The sequence below is a fragment of the Onychomys torridus genome, chromosome 3 (assembly GCF_903995425.1).
Source record: "Onychomys torridus chromosome 3, mOncTor1.1, whole genome shotgun sequence".
Lineage (NCBI taxonomy): Eukaryota > Metazoa > Chordata > Mammalia > Rodentia > Cricetidae > Onychomys > Onychomys torridus.
In genome coordinates this window covers 66,787,130-66,802,014 of record NC_050445.1, presented here as the reverse complement: position 1 = coordinate 66,802,014, position 14,885 = coordinate 66,787,130, and the positions used below count along the sequence as shown (strand labels likewise).

Here is a 14,885-nt window from a genome sequence, read left to right as displayed (position 1 = left end):
TTATGAAAATAATGTAAAGCAAAGTGGCAGTATAGCCCACCACACAACTCCAAGAAGTCTAAACATTTTATTAAACTCTAAGAGCTGTGAAGGGAAATCTTAGGACCACTTTTGGGTCTCCTAGGCTGGACAGTGTTCAAAAGTGTATGTTACTCTAAGGATATAATAATGTAGGAAAGTAGTGTGACTATTATTTTGGGTATTCCTCACAGCTGTAAATCAGAATGCTTATTTAAATTCTAGGACCTAGAGCACGCCTGTAAAAAGAAATTTGAAGCTTGCTCTTTCACATCTTTGTGAATCCAAAGGAGGAAAAACTGGCGCCTCTCCCTTCTGACAGTGTGCTGTGGCTCCCCAGGTTCCCAGCAGTGGGGAATGACATTTGATGGCAGTGTGACGTGTTGACACTTCACTGCCTCAATTATTTTTGAATACATATTCTGATTAGAAATTTGTTCCATTAAGAATGGAATGAAAATATTACCCTTGGGATGTAAACATGCCTGAGGTTGAGGCAACCTTTTGAGGAAACTAATTATTTTCCCCATTCCAACCCCTAATAAATATAAGAGGGAAGGGAGTGGGTGTTTATTTCAAGGTCAGGTAGCTGAGTACCACTGGACACATTTACTCTGCTGGCTTTTATGTATTCTTTTCTTCCAAGGAGGAAATGAAACAAAAGTTAGCATGATTAGTGATGAATGTTATAAAACACTTTTCCTGATAAGTTACTTTAATATAAATAGTGAAACTTTGCATGATTTCATACATGTTATTTATGGCCAGATTTGGCATCAAGATTATATGAGGTAGCTAGATATAAATAAGAAAATGCAGATATATAGATGTAAATACAGAAAATAAGTAATGGAGGGCAAATGGCAGAGAGGAATTTTGTAGTTCTTCAAAGTCAACGCAATAAATAGCTCTACAGCAGACATTTTGTAGTTCGTCACTGTCAATAACTTTAAAAAAATTTACATTTTAACAGTGATTTATTTTAAATCATAGTTTGCTAGTGTGAGATAATCTGTTGAAATAAATTATTATGTTGAACATTTAACCGAACTGAGCCTGATCCTTAAATTTTGTATAGAGTATGTCAATAATCACTTGTTTGCACAACTAAAGATACCATAGAATTGTATGTTGTGCTTTATAATTAGTCTTAGATTTTAAGATGTTATTTTTATTATTATAGCAAGGTGAGTTCGTCTTAAAAGACTCTTAAGACTTTTACTTGTACAATATCAAGCAGTTAGCCCTGAAACTATACGTATAGCTAACATTATATGGACTCAACAGGCTAAATTTAGGAATATATATTTACAAACAGAACACTAGCATTTATATCAGATTCAGTAATAAATTGGATGGAAGTCTTAAAACCTGAAGCGATATTTTTTAAATGCAGAAAATTTAGGAAAATGAATAACTCAAATTATATTTTAACCTTTATTTTCTTTGTGTCTGTTTGGTACATCTTGTTTACTTACCTTTTACATAGCCTCAAAAAAGATACATGCTGTTTTATAAGTTTTAATCTAAAAAGAACATGTCTTTAATGTTTATTCATGTTAAGAAGTATGACAAAATCATTTGTATCAGCTGGGATTTTTCCATTATTGGCTAAAATATCATTTCTATTCAAGCCTTTGATAAGGATTTTTTTATTTCCTTAATTAACTACAATTATGCACATTCCTGGATGTATGAATCTCACTCTTTGTAGTGGAAGAAAGATGTACTAGAAGTGCAGTGGTGTTTGAAAGTGATCAGTTCTTTGGTCCAGGCTGATCTGCAGAGGATGGCCCCATGTGCTCTCACTGTCTCAGTCTGTGGTCTAGCTAGGAATGTGCAGGGCATAGGTCCTATGCATAGAGTGTAATGACTGAGACTCATTCACCAATTGACACTTTCCACCAATTAATTGTGCATTATTTCATATTTTAATTTAAGACATGCAGTTAACTGTGTTTGGGCATGAGTGTGTGCGAGATGAAGGAAAGGCATGGGAAGGTACAGTGAAGCTAAACAGTCAGAGTGGGACAGTTCCAGGCAGCAGGACAATTAGACACAGGTCTGCTTCCAGAGGCTGACATTTAAAATGCTTTGGAAACCATTTCTTTGTCTTACCTGTCTCTCTTATGTGAACAAATGCCATAGACGTCTGAATAAAAGAAGCAAATGTGTTCTAAATGACTGTATTCCCTATACTCTAAATGCTGCTTCCTTACTAGAAAAAAATATGCCAAAGGATAAAAGCACTAGCATTTATCAGGTTTATTCTGTGTTCTGTATATGCTTAAGTCATTTCTTGTTTCCTCACATAAATAAGTTTATAAACAAGTAACCCAACTTTCTGAGAGAAGTGTGAAATTTGGAATGAAGTAGACCTTAGGAGCCTGGGCCGTACAGGTGTCTCTGGTCACAAAGTTGGGATATCAGGTGCCTGTTTCTTTATTTTTATAGACACAGATTTTTTTCTTAGGGTAAATTGCTGCCTAATTCTTTAAACCATTCTTTAGTAAAGTCTTGATCATTATGTGAATGCTATATATGGATGTGTGTAGATATATTCTACATACAATAAATATGATACCATTGCTATGCATATAAATCACACTAATAAAATACATCTCAGAATTTGCAGAACATTTTTTTTTTCATTTGACTAACTTAACAGAAATTGTTGAATTTGATTTTAATATTAGGGTGATTTTTGTCCTTGGGAGAGGAGTTGCTGTATTTATAGATCCTTCACCTGGGAACAGAACATAGTTGAACTGTCTTCAGTAAGCCAAGTCCTGCTTACCCTCACCTGAGCATTGTTTTCTCCATGCTTTTAGAATGAATATATTGTAGTGGTTTAACCTCGCCCTTCCTGTTGCAGAGGTTTACTCTGTTTTCATGTGGTCAAATTGAGGGCAACATTTGGACTCATTTCTATTTGTCTTTGCATTATCTAAAGGGAAAATATTAATACAGCCTATGTCCTCACTACCTTGGTGCTGCTGCTACACTGTGGAGCAACAAAATCCCCAACCTGTCTGCTCACCACAGATGCTCATCTTCCTGCTCCCCGTGTAGCTGTCCTTTTCTTTCTTTTTTTTTTTTTTCTTTTTATGGAGGGATAGTTCGTGTTACCCTGCCCAGAATAGGACTGTTCTCAGAACTGTCACCAGTTTAGCAACTTCAGTCACATTTCTTCTAATCATTGAAGGTATTCTCGTCACTTGTTTTTTTATTTTTATTTTTTTGCTTCAGCTACTTCTCTTGCTCAGTATTATCTGTACTATTGTATGTACTATGTGCACAACCCTACAGTAGAGACTAAACACAAAATATTAATAACAGATATTTGCTGACTGGATAAAAATGAATGACAAAATGAGTTATCATCTGGAGATTAAGACTCACTTGAATTTACTAATTTCTGTTTTTTCTTTGGGAAACTAGCTATTTATAAAACAACTGTCTGTTTATAAGAGTTGTCCCAGCTCTTGGTAGTCAAGAGTATCAGTGGAATTGCTGGGTTGAGGTAGTGTGGAGTCTTAGGTCCTTTTAAGTCTCTCACACATGGGTTTCACACAGTGCTTTGGTATTTACAAGGACTGTAACTTCGGGTTGCAGAAGTGAAAACATCACTGAGCAAATGTCACTGACAGACCCTTTCTTTTTTTTTCCTATCTTTTTCTCCTTTTTTAATTTATTATATTTGTGTTTTAATTTTACACATCAGCCATGGGTTCCCCTGTCCTCCCCACTCCTGCCCCCACCCCTACCTTCCCCCCAGCCCCTCCCCTCCATTCCCATTTCCTCCAGGGCCAAGACTCCCCTGGGGATTCAATTCAACCTGCTGGATTCAGTACAGGCAGGTCTATTCCCCTCCTTCCAGGCTGAGCAAAGTGTCCCTGTGTAAGCCCAAGGTTCCAAACAGCCAGCTCATGCACTAAGGACAGGTCTGGGTCCCACTGCCTGGGTGCCTCCCAAACAGTTCAAGCTATTCAATTGTCTCACTTATCCAGAGGGCCTGATCCAGTTGGGGGCTCCACAGCTTTTGGATCATAATTCATGTGCTTCCGTTCCTTTGGCTATTTGTCCCAGTGCTTTTCCAATCTTGGTCTCAACAATTCACACTCTTACAGTCCCTCCTCTTTCTCACCAATTGGACTCCTGGGGTTCCACCTGGGGCCTGGCTGAGGATCTCTGCATCCACTTCCATTAGTTATTGGATGGGAGTTCCAGCATGACCGTTAGGGTGTTTGGCCATCTGATCACCAGACTAGGTCAGATCAGGCTTTCTCTTGACCATTGCCAGTAGTCTACAGTGTGGATTTCTGAAGACCACATGAGAACAGGAAGAAGCAAAGTGCTAGACAGACCCTTCTTAATCACCAAGTTGAACTGTTATCAATTGCAGAGTATATCAGACATTGAATTAAGAGATCATTATTGAATTTAACTTGTGGTTTTTGAAGAAGTCATTTATGCTTTTTGAGCCTTATGCATGGTGTGTGAAATGAAAGACCATTGGACAAATACATTCTGAAGTCCTATTAGTGTTGAAGGATTGTGTTGTACATTTTTAAACGTATTAACCTGTTTTCTAATGCCTAGGGACTTGCTGGTAATTAAAAATCTGTTCAATAAATCTGATTCATGCCCTGACATTCCTCCCAAGAATCTAAATATCTAAATTATGGTTGTTTTTCCTCCTTCTCCTCCTCTTCCTCCTCCACCTCCTCTTCTTCCCCTTCCCTCCTCCTCCTACTTCTTCTTTTGAGATTAAGATAATCCCATCATTTCCCCCCTTCTCTTCTTCCTGCTCCTAACTAATCTCATATGTGCCTTCCACACCCTCACTCTCTCTTTTTTTTAATTTTTGGCCTCATTTTCTTTGATTATTGTTGCATACACATGTATGTGTGTGTGTTTATCTCCAAATATGTAAATACAACCTGCAAAAATCCATATAATGTTATTTATATGTATATGTCTTCAGTAGTTTGGAATTCAAACAGATGAGTAGGGTCATACTGTCATGATGTGTGGAATACAATAAAAGAAAAGAATTGAAGCACAGATAGCAAATGCATGAATCCATCAAGACTTAAAAGTTTATTTACTGTTTAGTAGTATAAGAGCTCAAAGTATTTTCCATCTAAATTCAATTAGAGCAAAGTGGACTATAGATTTCCAATTTTGTGCAGTTCTTGCAAGATGATGTGGGAGTCATCCAGGTTTCTTTCGTTTTTAAAGTCACAACCTAACGATATTGAAAGACATTTAGGTTAGGGTTTTGCCTGGGGTGAAAGGGATCACCAAGAAGTCTCTAATAAGCATTTGAAATCATAGTTTATTTTACTGGCTGGTCAGTGGAGGAATAGAGTTAAACAGCTCTGTGGTTTTAATCAAGGAAAATCACGTTGTTTTCTTCCTACCATAAGCCTACAACATCACCTTCCTAGGGTCAATATTCTCACCAAGATTTTTCGGGAACTTTTATAAATAAATTTTAGATTAATTTAAGGGACATACTAGAAATGTGTCTTTGTAGAGGACACATTAAGTGCATGATTGTTCTGTGCTTCTCAAAATTCACATATGAAATGGTAGAACACAAAGAAATAAAATTTCAGATGCAAAGATTCAGTTGGTTTGATAGATATGAAAGTCTCTAGATAAAAGTCTGGTATTCTCAAAGGTATAGATGCCCACCTCTTTTGTATTGTTCACAAATGAACATTAGAGCCATAACAATAAATTTAAAGTTGAACTTCACCAATTTGTCATGGCCTGCAGGATTCTATTTTACTGTGTCTTTCTTGGAGCACATAGTATTATTTGTAATAATAAATGGCTTTATTACCCAATGAAGTATCACTAGTTTTTAAAGGCGCTTAGACCAGTAAACACATAAACAATTTTAATGCAAAGTTTAGGCAGTTGCTTTCATGTAGCTATGCAAACAGGTAATATATTTAGAATTAGGTGCTCCACTCTAGAATGTAGAGAGGGCTATGGGCATATCCTTGCCCTTCTTCTCTCAACGTCTAGCACCAAAGTCATGCACCTATGTGGTGAGCTCACACTGATACATTAGCATCACTCAGGTTAGAGATGGGCATCCACCCTTACAATATACCAGAGGAGTTTCCAGGGGAAATATCTCCCAGAAAGTAACCACAGGTGGTATAGGATGTGGGAACTTTACTTAGACCAGACTTGAAGTGATAGAATGGAGTACTGGGGGTGAATGAGGTCAAGAGCCAGCTAAATTAGGAGTCCTCTTTATGAGATGGGCCAATAGATGAAAGAACAGAAAAAAAGTAGAAAATTCTAGGTCCATGTGATTTTGAATCACAATTTTGATTTATGAGTAGTTAACATTAAACTCTCAAAATACTTAAAATTAGCTGGTTCTTATGACTGGAGTTATAAGAAAACTACAAAACAAATGTGATCTGTAGGTACAGAGCATGGTGTTGTTGTTAATGTCAACATCCAGCTGTCAGTAGACTCAGGTCATTGGGGATCTTGTGCTTTGACCTGATCCAAATAGAGTCACCAAATCTATGAGGGGAAAGGAAGGCAAATCAGTTATAAATTTGTAAGAGAAAGGGAAAATCTTTCACATTCACAGTTTCAGGATTTTTAATGTGCTGTGTTCCCCTGTGGCATTTAAACCCAGGCTCTAATGCACATCAAGCAAGTGTCCTACCACTGTGTTATGCCCCTAACCCATCTCTGCATTGTGATGGAAGTTCTGAGATTATATAAATAAGAGATCCCGTAGACTTAGTACCCCAGTGATGGAAATAAACTAGCAGTATGATAGATAATTCAAGAAGTGATGCCTGAAGCTACTGTTGGCATTGCTTTGTGACCAATATCTTTGCTGAAGCACCAAGTAGACAAGTTATTTAACCCATTTATGACCTGTTTCCCAAGCATATAGGAAGGTAAGAGTGTTAACAAGGTGTGCCTGTCATAATAGTCTTTGCTGATATGATGACCTGGGTCAAGTTGAACAAGGACCTTACTGGTCCCTGTTGAAATATGGGATCCAGAATGTTAGATGTCACTCTGTATGACCCACTAGAGCCAACCATGTATCCCAAGGAAACTGTAAGAAGAGAGAAAGGAGACATTTATTACAGACCAAGAGGTCTTACAGGAGTTACCAATTGGGATTGGAGCCTCAGTAACTTTACATTCGTGATATGAGTTAAAGCATTGAGAAACCCTCAATGGCAACGGAAGGCTGAATTTTAGTTAGCAGTATTCCTGTTATCATTCAGCCATGCTGGGTTCTAACTGAATAAATGCCAGTGAATCCTCATGGGTGTAGTTTTCTAGTACCTCTCCCTTCTGTGGTACTGAACTTCCTTTCATTCCCAACACTCCCAGCACCCACTTTGGGCTATTGCTGCATCTCAATAAACAATTTGCCAAAACCCGAGATAGCAGCTGGTTTTCTGAATATTCAGTTCAGCTCTGACACTAACTGCATGAGCTCAGTCACTACAGATTAAAAGCTGAATGTCACATGACTGCTCACACTTCAGCTGCCAATCATAAACCCCTAAATTCTGACCAGACACCTATTATTAGGAGCGCCCACAACTTCCTCCTTGGGTTAAATATGCTAAAATGACTTGCACACAAAGCCAAAAGCACTGAGATTTACTAGTTGACACAGCCAACTGAAAGAAATGCAGAGGGAGACTGGAGGGCAGAAATGTGTTCAGAGGGGAGTGCGGAGCTCCCAGTCTTCACACTGGTCCAGGCTTGCCAGCTCCACAGCACATCAGCGTTTCACCAACCAGACACCTCTTTCCAGCCCATCATTCAGCTTGGGGCTCCAGTCATCATCAGTCATCTCCTCAGGGTACAAGTAAGATAGTCCTACAGTTGAGAGATTTCAGGGGTCTTATGAGAACTTGTGTCAAGAACTGGAGACTAAGACCAAATATTATTATGGTTAAACATGGGCTTTTCTCTAGGGAATCTGCAGAGTACATTAGGAACCTTAACAGGACCAAAGGCATTACAGTTCTTATCTAGAGATGATCATGCCCACCTTGAGGCAGAGATGTAGCTCAAATGGGTCAAACAAGTGATAAGAAAGAGAAGGTTTTACACAGATGCAAACACATGAGCATGGAAAGTTAAGCCTCCCCAAATACAGATTTGGGGGCCAGATGTCAGGGTTTGAATCCTGCTCTATTGCTTATAAGTGGGACAACATTTGGTGGGTTACTGAAATTCTGTCTCAATGTATTTTTAAATGTATGTGCTTTACAAAATTGTTACAAGAATTTAAATGGTTAGTGCTTGTAATTTATCTCATAACAGTTTCTGGGTTAAAATATAAAAAAATATAAGAATAAAAGTTTCTTTTCTTTTCTTTCTTTTTGTTTTTTGTTTTTTGTTTTTCAAAACACGGTTTCTTTGTGTAATTTTGATGCCTGTCCTGGATCTGCTCTGTAGACCAGGCTGGCCTTGAACTTCCAGAGATCTGCCTGGCTGTAGGATTAAAGGCCCAGCAAAATATAGATTTCATGTTTATTATTAACCTATGAGATAATTAAAGTGGTATTTAGTTCAATGTGATATTTTCTAATCTTTGCTTCTATGCAGATAAATTCAGATTTACTCCTTTTTATTTAGTATTTCTGCTGCCTCTACCCAGAGTGGTGTATTGTTTCATTTCTGCTCTGTGTGACATTATGATGTAATACGTATCTTTTGGTCTTCATCACTGGTCCTTACTGACTTCTCAATCCTTAGTAATGAATAGAGTCAGCAAGATTGCAGCTTGAAAGAGACATGACTACACCAAGCAGAGGCACATCCTTCCTGCTTCTGCTCTTATGGCCTTTTCCAGCCTTGGTATCACTCTTGAATACCAGTTATTATATTTACAGAGATGCCCCTTGGGACGAATGAGCTTTTCCTAAATGGTTGCACTTTTACATCATTATCTTCCATATTATATTATATAAAAAGTATTGACTATTTTTAAATGTAATTACTTGGCAATGGGAGACCTTTTAAAACTTGCACAGTAATATTAGCTTTCTGATGATTGTACTTCCTACCATACTGTCTCAGCCCACTTCTCTAAGGAGAAGTACTAACAACACCAAGACATGCTATGGCAGCATTTGTGTCACTGTGCCTTGCTTTCAGAATGATGCTCCATGCTAATTCCTTTAAGGGACAGAACACTTCTCAGCAAAGCAGGAGGTCACTTAGCTTTTACATTCATGTCTTGTGGAATGTTGGCCCTGTCAGATGTTTTCCTGAGGACTGACGTATGACTTGAGTAAGTTTTAAAGACCACGAGGAGAGACCACAGTCAGGTCCTCAGAATGTGCATAATTTACCTTCACGTCTCCTGGTTTTACATCCGAGATTCAACCAACCATGGATGAAACAAGTAGAAAATTTTTTTATAGTAAATCATACAGTTATTTAATTTGAGTCAATTGTTTGGTATTCATGTGATTTTACCATGTATCGAAGAAGAGATTAAATTTATATACTGAGATAAATAGTTTATTTTTAAGTGAAGAATTATATCTTGACTGAATATTTGATACTGCAAAATGTAGAGTGTCTTCAAAAATTTTTAGAGTGATCAGTGTTTTTATAATCAGATTTTTATGATCATCAATGCTGGGAACACAAGCTTCTTATACATATATAGCCTGAAATTCCAGAAGTTTTCTGTCATTATTTGTAGCCAAATTTCATTCAATGATTTTTTTAAATCAAACTTAAGTCAACAACTCAAATAGCCACTTTTATAATTAAATATTCTAATATAACACTATCCAGAGAAATATTGCCTTGGTTATTTATATGATGAGAAATGATGATAGGAAAATATTGAGAATTTTTACTTTTTGTAATTAAACCATTATGTTTCTATAAAAACAGATACAGAATTCTTTTCTATTGAAAATAGATATTTTTCATACAATGTATTCTGATTGCAGTTCTCCCCTCTCAGTTCCTCTCAGATCCTCCTCACCCCCCACTGATCCAAATAGCTCACTTTCTCTCATTAGAAAACATACAGACATGTAAAATAATAATAATAATAATTAATAATAATGATATAAAAACAACCAGAAAGAACAACAACAAAAAAAAAGGAGCAAAGAAAAATCATGAGAAATGCATACTGATACAAAGACACACACACATTCACACACACAGAAATCTCATAAAAACACAAAGTCAGAAGCCATAATATATAGGCAAAAGACCTGTAAGGGAAGAATGCCCAGATGAAGCATTATGAGACAGACAGACAGACAGACAGACACACACACACACACACACACACACACACACACACACACACACAAAGACACCATTGTGTTTGTTTGTGTTGGTCAGCTACTGCTGACCATGGAGTCTGCTCCGAAGTGTGGCTTGAATACACAGTAAGGCACCATTGGAAAAACAAAACAAACAAACAAAAATAATTTTTCTTTTATGAGGGATTTTCAACTGGGGATAGCTTCTGGGTTAGGGATGAGAACTCTGGCCTACTTCCTCTCTCCTGCCTGGACTCCATCTGGTTTAGAGTTGTGCACACCCTGTGCACACTGCCACAGACTCTGTGAGTTCACATGTGCATGGTCCTGGTGTTTCTAGAAGACCTTGTTTCTTTGGTGTCTTCCATCCCCACTGGCTCCTAGAACCTCTTGGTCTCCCCTTCTGCAGCTCCCTGATCCCTGAGGGAGGGATTTGGTGGAGACACCCCTTTTAGGACTGTTTCAAGGTCTCTTACTTTTGGCACGTTCTTCCGGTTGTGGGTCTCTGTTTTTGGTTCCTGTCTGCTGCAGAAGCTGAACAAGACACTGGTCTGTGAGTGCTGCAGAACGTCATTAAGAGTCATTCATTGCTGCATTCCTTTAGCAACACTAGTGTTTGGCTTATCCTAGATCCCTGGTCTATCTAGTCTCAGGTTCTTGGCCGCCCAAGCAGTGTTGGAGACGGGGTCCCTCTCATGGTGTGAGCCTCAAATCCAATCAGATATGGATTGGTTAGTCCCACATTCCCATGCCATGAGCACCAGTCAGAAGAGACGAAGGCTCTAGTTCAGCACCAGTTAGGCTTCTCCACCTTCAATGAGTTATGAAGATGTTGTCATCTGCCATAGATAGGGCCTTACCATCAGTCTGTGGAGAGCAACTCATAACCTTGGCAAGAACCTGCACTGTGTGTGGGTGTCCAGAGGTTCCCCCTTATCCAACAACTTGATTAAATGTAACCCCATTTCTGCCATGGAGGTTTGTTTCACTTGAACGTGACAGATACCTATGTGGGGTATTGTCTCCTTGTTATTTGGTGATTTAATTCAGATTCCTTTCATATGTGTATATATTTTAGGAAGCTTCTACTGTATTGGATTTCATAAACCAAACCTGTAATGAACATGGGAACACAAATCAGTGATCCCAGAACATGGATGCCTGAGGCCCAGAAATTGCTAAGAATTCCAAACCAGGCTTAGGTATAAAGTGAGACCATACTTGTCTCAAAAAAGGAAAAAAAAAAAAGAAATGAAAGAAGTATTTACAGTTTTCTCTTATTCTGTAAATAATAATCACATAAATATTTACACATTAGATGTTATAAGTAACCTAGAGCATGTTTTAATTATAGAAAAGAATGTATGTAGATTATATGCAAATAGTAGGGGATTTTATGTGACACAGAGCATGCTCAGATTTTGATCCTTGGGGATTCTAGAAAACTACATTGGGTATGTGAGGGGGTGCTAAAGAATTTTGTTTTGTTTCAGATGGGGAGGCCCTTTAGAAGCACACCACTCATTCTATTTCTCACATTCAAGGTTTGTGATGTGTTAGGCATAAATCCTGCTGCAGTCCATATCAGTTGTACAATAATTTGAAGTGTAATGGCATGTTGACTTCTAATCATCCTTAGTGATTGGCTGCACAGTAACACAGTGAAATCAGCTCAGCTGAGAGCAATGAAGAGCATTCTTACTTAGTTTTTTGGAACTTTTTTAGGGCAGTTTGTTTCATAATTAAATATAATTAATTTTGAAAGTTTATTTGACCAATCTTTTTAAACCTTGAGAATATATATGTATTCAACTAGAAACATTCATAATGTAGAAAGGCCCATGCCATCTTTAAGAAAAAGTAGATAAAATGTCAAAATGAGTGATTTGAAATAGTGGTTGATGGATTATTTTACAAATTTATAAACCAAGTCATATGTGTCTTGTGTACGTCTCTGCAGTATAAATAGCAACGTCCTGCATTTTTCATCCCTGACTTGGATAGCAAATGATGTCACTTCTATGGTGTGCTTTGTTTATCTGACCGTCTTTGTGAATGGTGTGGCTGTGGGCATCTGGGCTGTGCAGTTCAAACAAAGAACGAGCGCTTTGCCTGGTACATGATGGAGAAGCCAGCCTGAACTGAGTGTTGTTTCTTCTGAGTATTGACTCCAGTGTTTGGAAGCATCCTCATTATTGAATCCTAAGGACATTTGATCTGCAGCAGTTGACACTAGATTGCTTTTAGAACTGAACAGTGACTCTCATTCAGCTCAGTTCTTTCTAATAGCAATGATGGCCCTTTTTACATTTTATAAAGTACTTTTATAGCTCATTATTTTATTCTCTATGAAGACAATAGTACCATTCTAATTGCTCTGTTTCAATGAGACAACACCGATGTATGCTTGCCATTATTAGCTCAATTTGGGCATCAAAGTGAACAATATTTTAAATGAACATTTCTGCTGAGTCTGCAGGATAGAAGATAATTCATCTTGAAATAATCTTATAAGATCATTTGATTGCTTTCATATGCTTCTGGTAATATGACCAATCTTCATATAGTGCCGAGTCATGTTATGATCTTATAAATACAAAATTATAGCTAAATGAATTTTGCAGTCAACTTACCACTTAATTTTTATACCAATTGAATAGCTGCCAGTGGGGTCTTTGATCTCCCCCTGTGTTAACCTTTAAACTGCCAATTAGAATAGGGATTTCACATTCAATTATACTATCAACTTACTTAGAACTGTACCCAAATATAGAAGTTCTGATGCAGACTTGGAATTTTTTGAATCACTGAAGGAAGGGCAGAATAAACATATGATTTTTTTTTTTTTTTTTTTTTTTTACCCATCAGCTCTAAAGTTTAACCAAGAATTAACCTCCAAAATCTATAAAGGGTTATCTGATAATTGAACACAATAATGTTGAAGGCACTGAGGCATTCACATTTGCCCTGACTTGTGTTTTCTTTGCCAAAAATGAACATTTTTTTTTTTTGTAGAAATCGGGAAGATATTTTTTTGATCATTTTTCTAAATGACACTATAAGGTCAAGCAGGATGCTCATTATCCTTTATTCCCACCTTTCTCTACCTCTCAGCAAGTTCCTCTGTCTCATCCCAGCCCATAGGCCTTGTCAGTGCTGCTGGGAAATTATTTCTCCCAGGTGATGGTGGCAGGGAGGGGGCAATGAAGGGGAATTATTGTTTTGTGTTGTTTGTAGGTATAAATTATTTTGTTGAGAAATACAAATACATAATTTATTTTGCTAACAAAAATACATTTGCTATTAGAAGATAAAAGACTAGAAATGACTATGGAAATAATTTAAATGAACTTTTCCATACCATCCTTGTTTGACTTGGGAAGGAGCAAGGCAGTCCTTCCGGTGGTTTGGATGATGGTTATCTCCTTTGATAACTTTAGATATCTGTGTCTCATAAACTTACAATTAAAATCTAAAATGTTATTTCTAAAACAGGCATGTACATTAACAAAAAATAGTTTCAGAATAGGGCGTGTAGCCTAGTTGGTAGAATGCTTGACGGACATGTGCAAAGCCCTGGTTTCGATTCCCAGTACCACAGCATGCAAGTGTGTAGCAGATACCTGAATTCCCAGTGGAGGCAAGAGGTTCAGAAGTTGGAGGTTATCCTGGTCTACACAGTCATTTTGAGGCCAACCTGTGATACATGAAACTTTTTCATAGAACAAAACATATTAAAAATTAAAAAATATATATATTAGCCTGGTCAAATTTATTTAAGGAGTAAGTTGCATGAGTGTATCCCCCAACCCAGCACCTTCCTCCTGTGGGAATAAACATGTAAATTAGCTAAAGATTTCAGGCTCCTGACCCTTTTTTTTTTTTTTTTTTTTTTTTTTTTTAATTTACAGTAAAATGTACCATAGCACTTCCTAGATTTATTAAGTAAGGACAGATTTGAGACCCTCTTGAACATTATTTTAGAGACTGTTGTATGGACTGTCTATTGTTCTGTGATAAATTTCTACAAATTAACCTACCTAAAAAGGTATGCATTATTGTGTCTGAGTTTCTATGAGATGAGGGCCCAGGCATGGCTTAACCAGGGTCTCAGTTTCAGGGGCTTTTCAAGCTGCAGTCAATCAGAATCATCAGACTGAGTAAGTAGCTGATCTCCACTCCCTTGGCTGATGGCAGTTTTAGCTCCAAGGGCTTCTGTGAGGGAGACAGTACTTGAGTCACAACCACGCTCAGCTGATACCTACACAAACCTAACTAACAAATGCAGAGGCCAAGGCTGAAAAGAACAAGCCTTAGTTGAACTGTCCCTTCCTCTGAACAGACTGAATCTCATAGCCAAGCTTGACTAGCAAAGACTGATGCTGAGTCATTAAGAGTTGTGTGTCCTCCAGAAGCCTCGCTTTCTGGCAAGGTTGACAGCCCCGAAGTCAGACTCATTTAGCAGTCAAATTTAGTTAAAATAAAACATGATAGCAAGAAATAGAAGAAATGTTTGTTTTAACTTTGACTCTAATCAGCTGAGTGACC

The 14,885-nt window shown here is 37.6% G+C and overlaps 1 protein-coding gene across 6 annotated transcripts in view; it reads left to right on the top strand.

The window, feature by feature from the left end:
- The window catches only part of Cdk14 (cyclin dependent kinase 14), a 484,889-nt gene that overhangs the window by 300,135 nt on the left and 169,869 nt on the right, over positions 1–14,885 (top strand). The gene's annotated exons all lie outside the window — the stretch shown is intronic.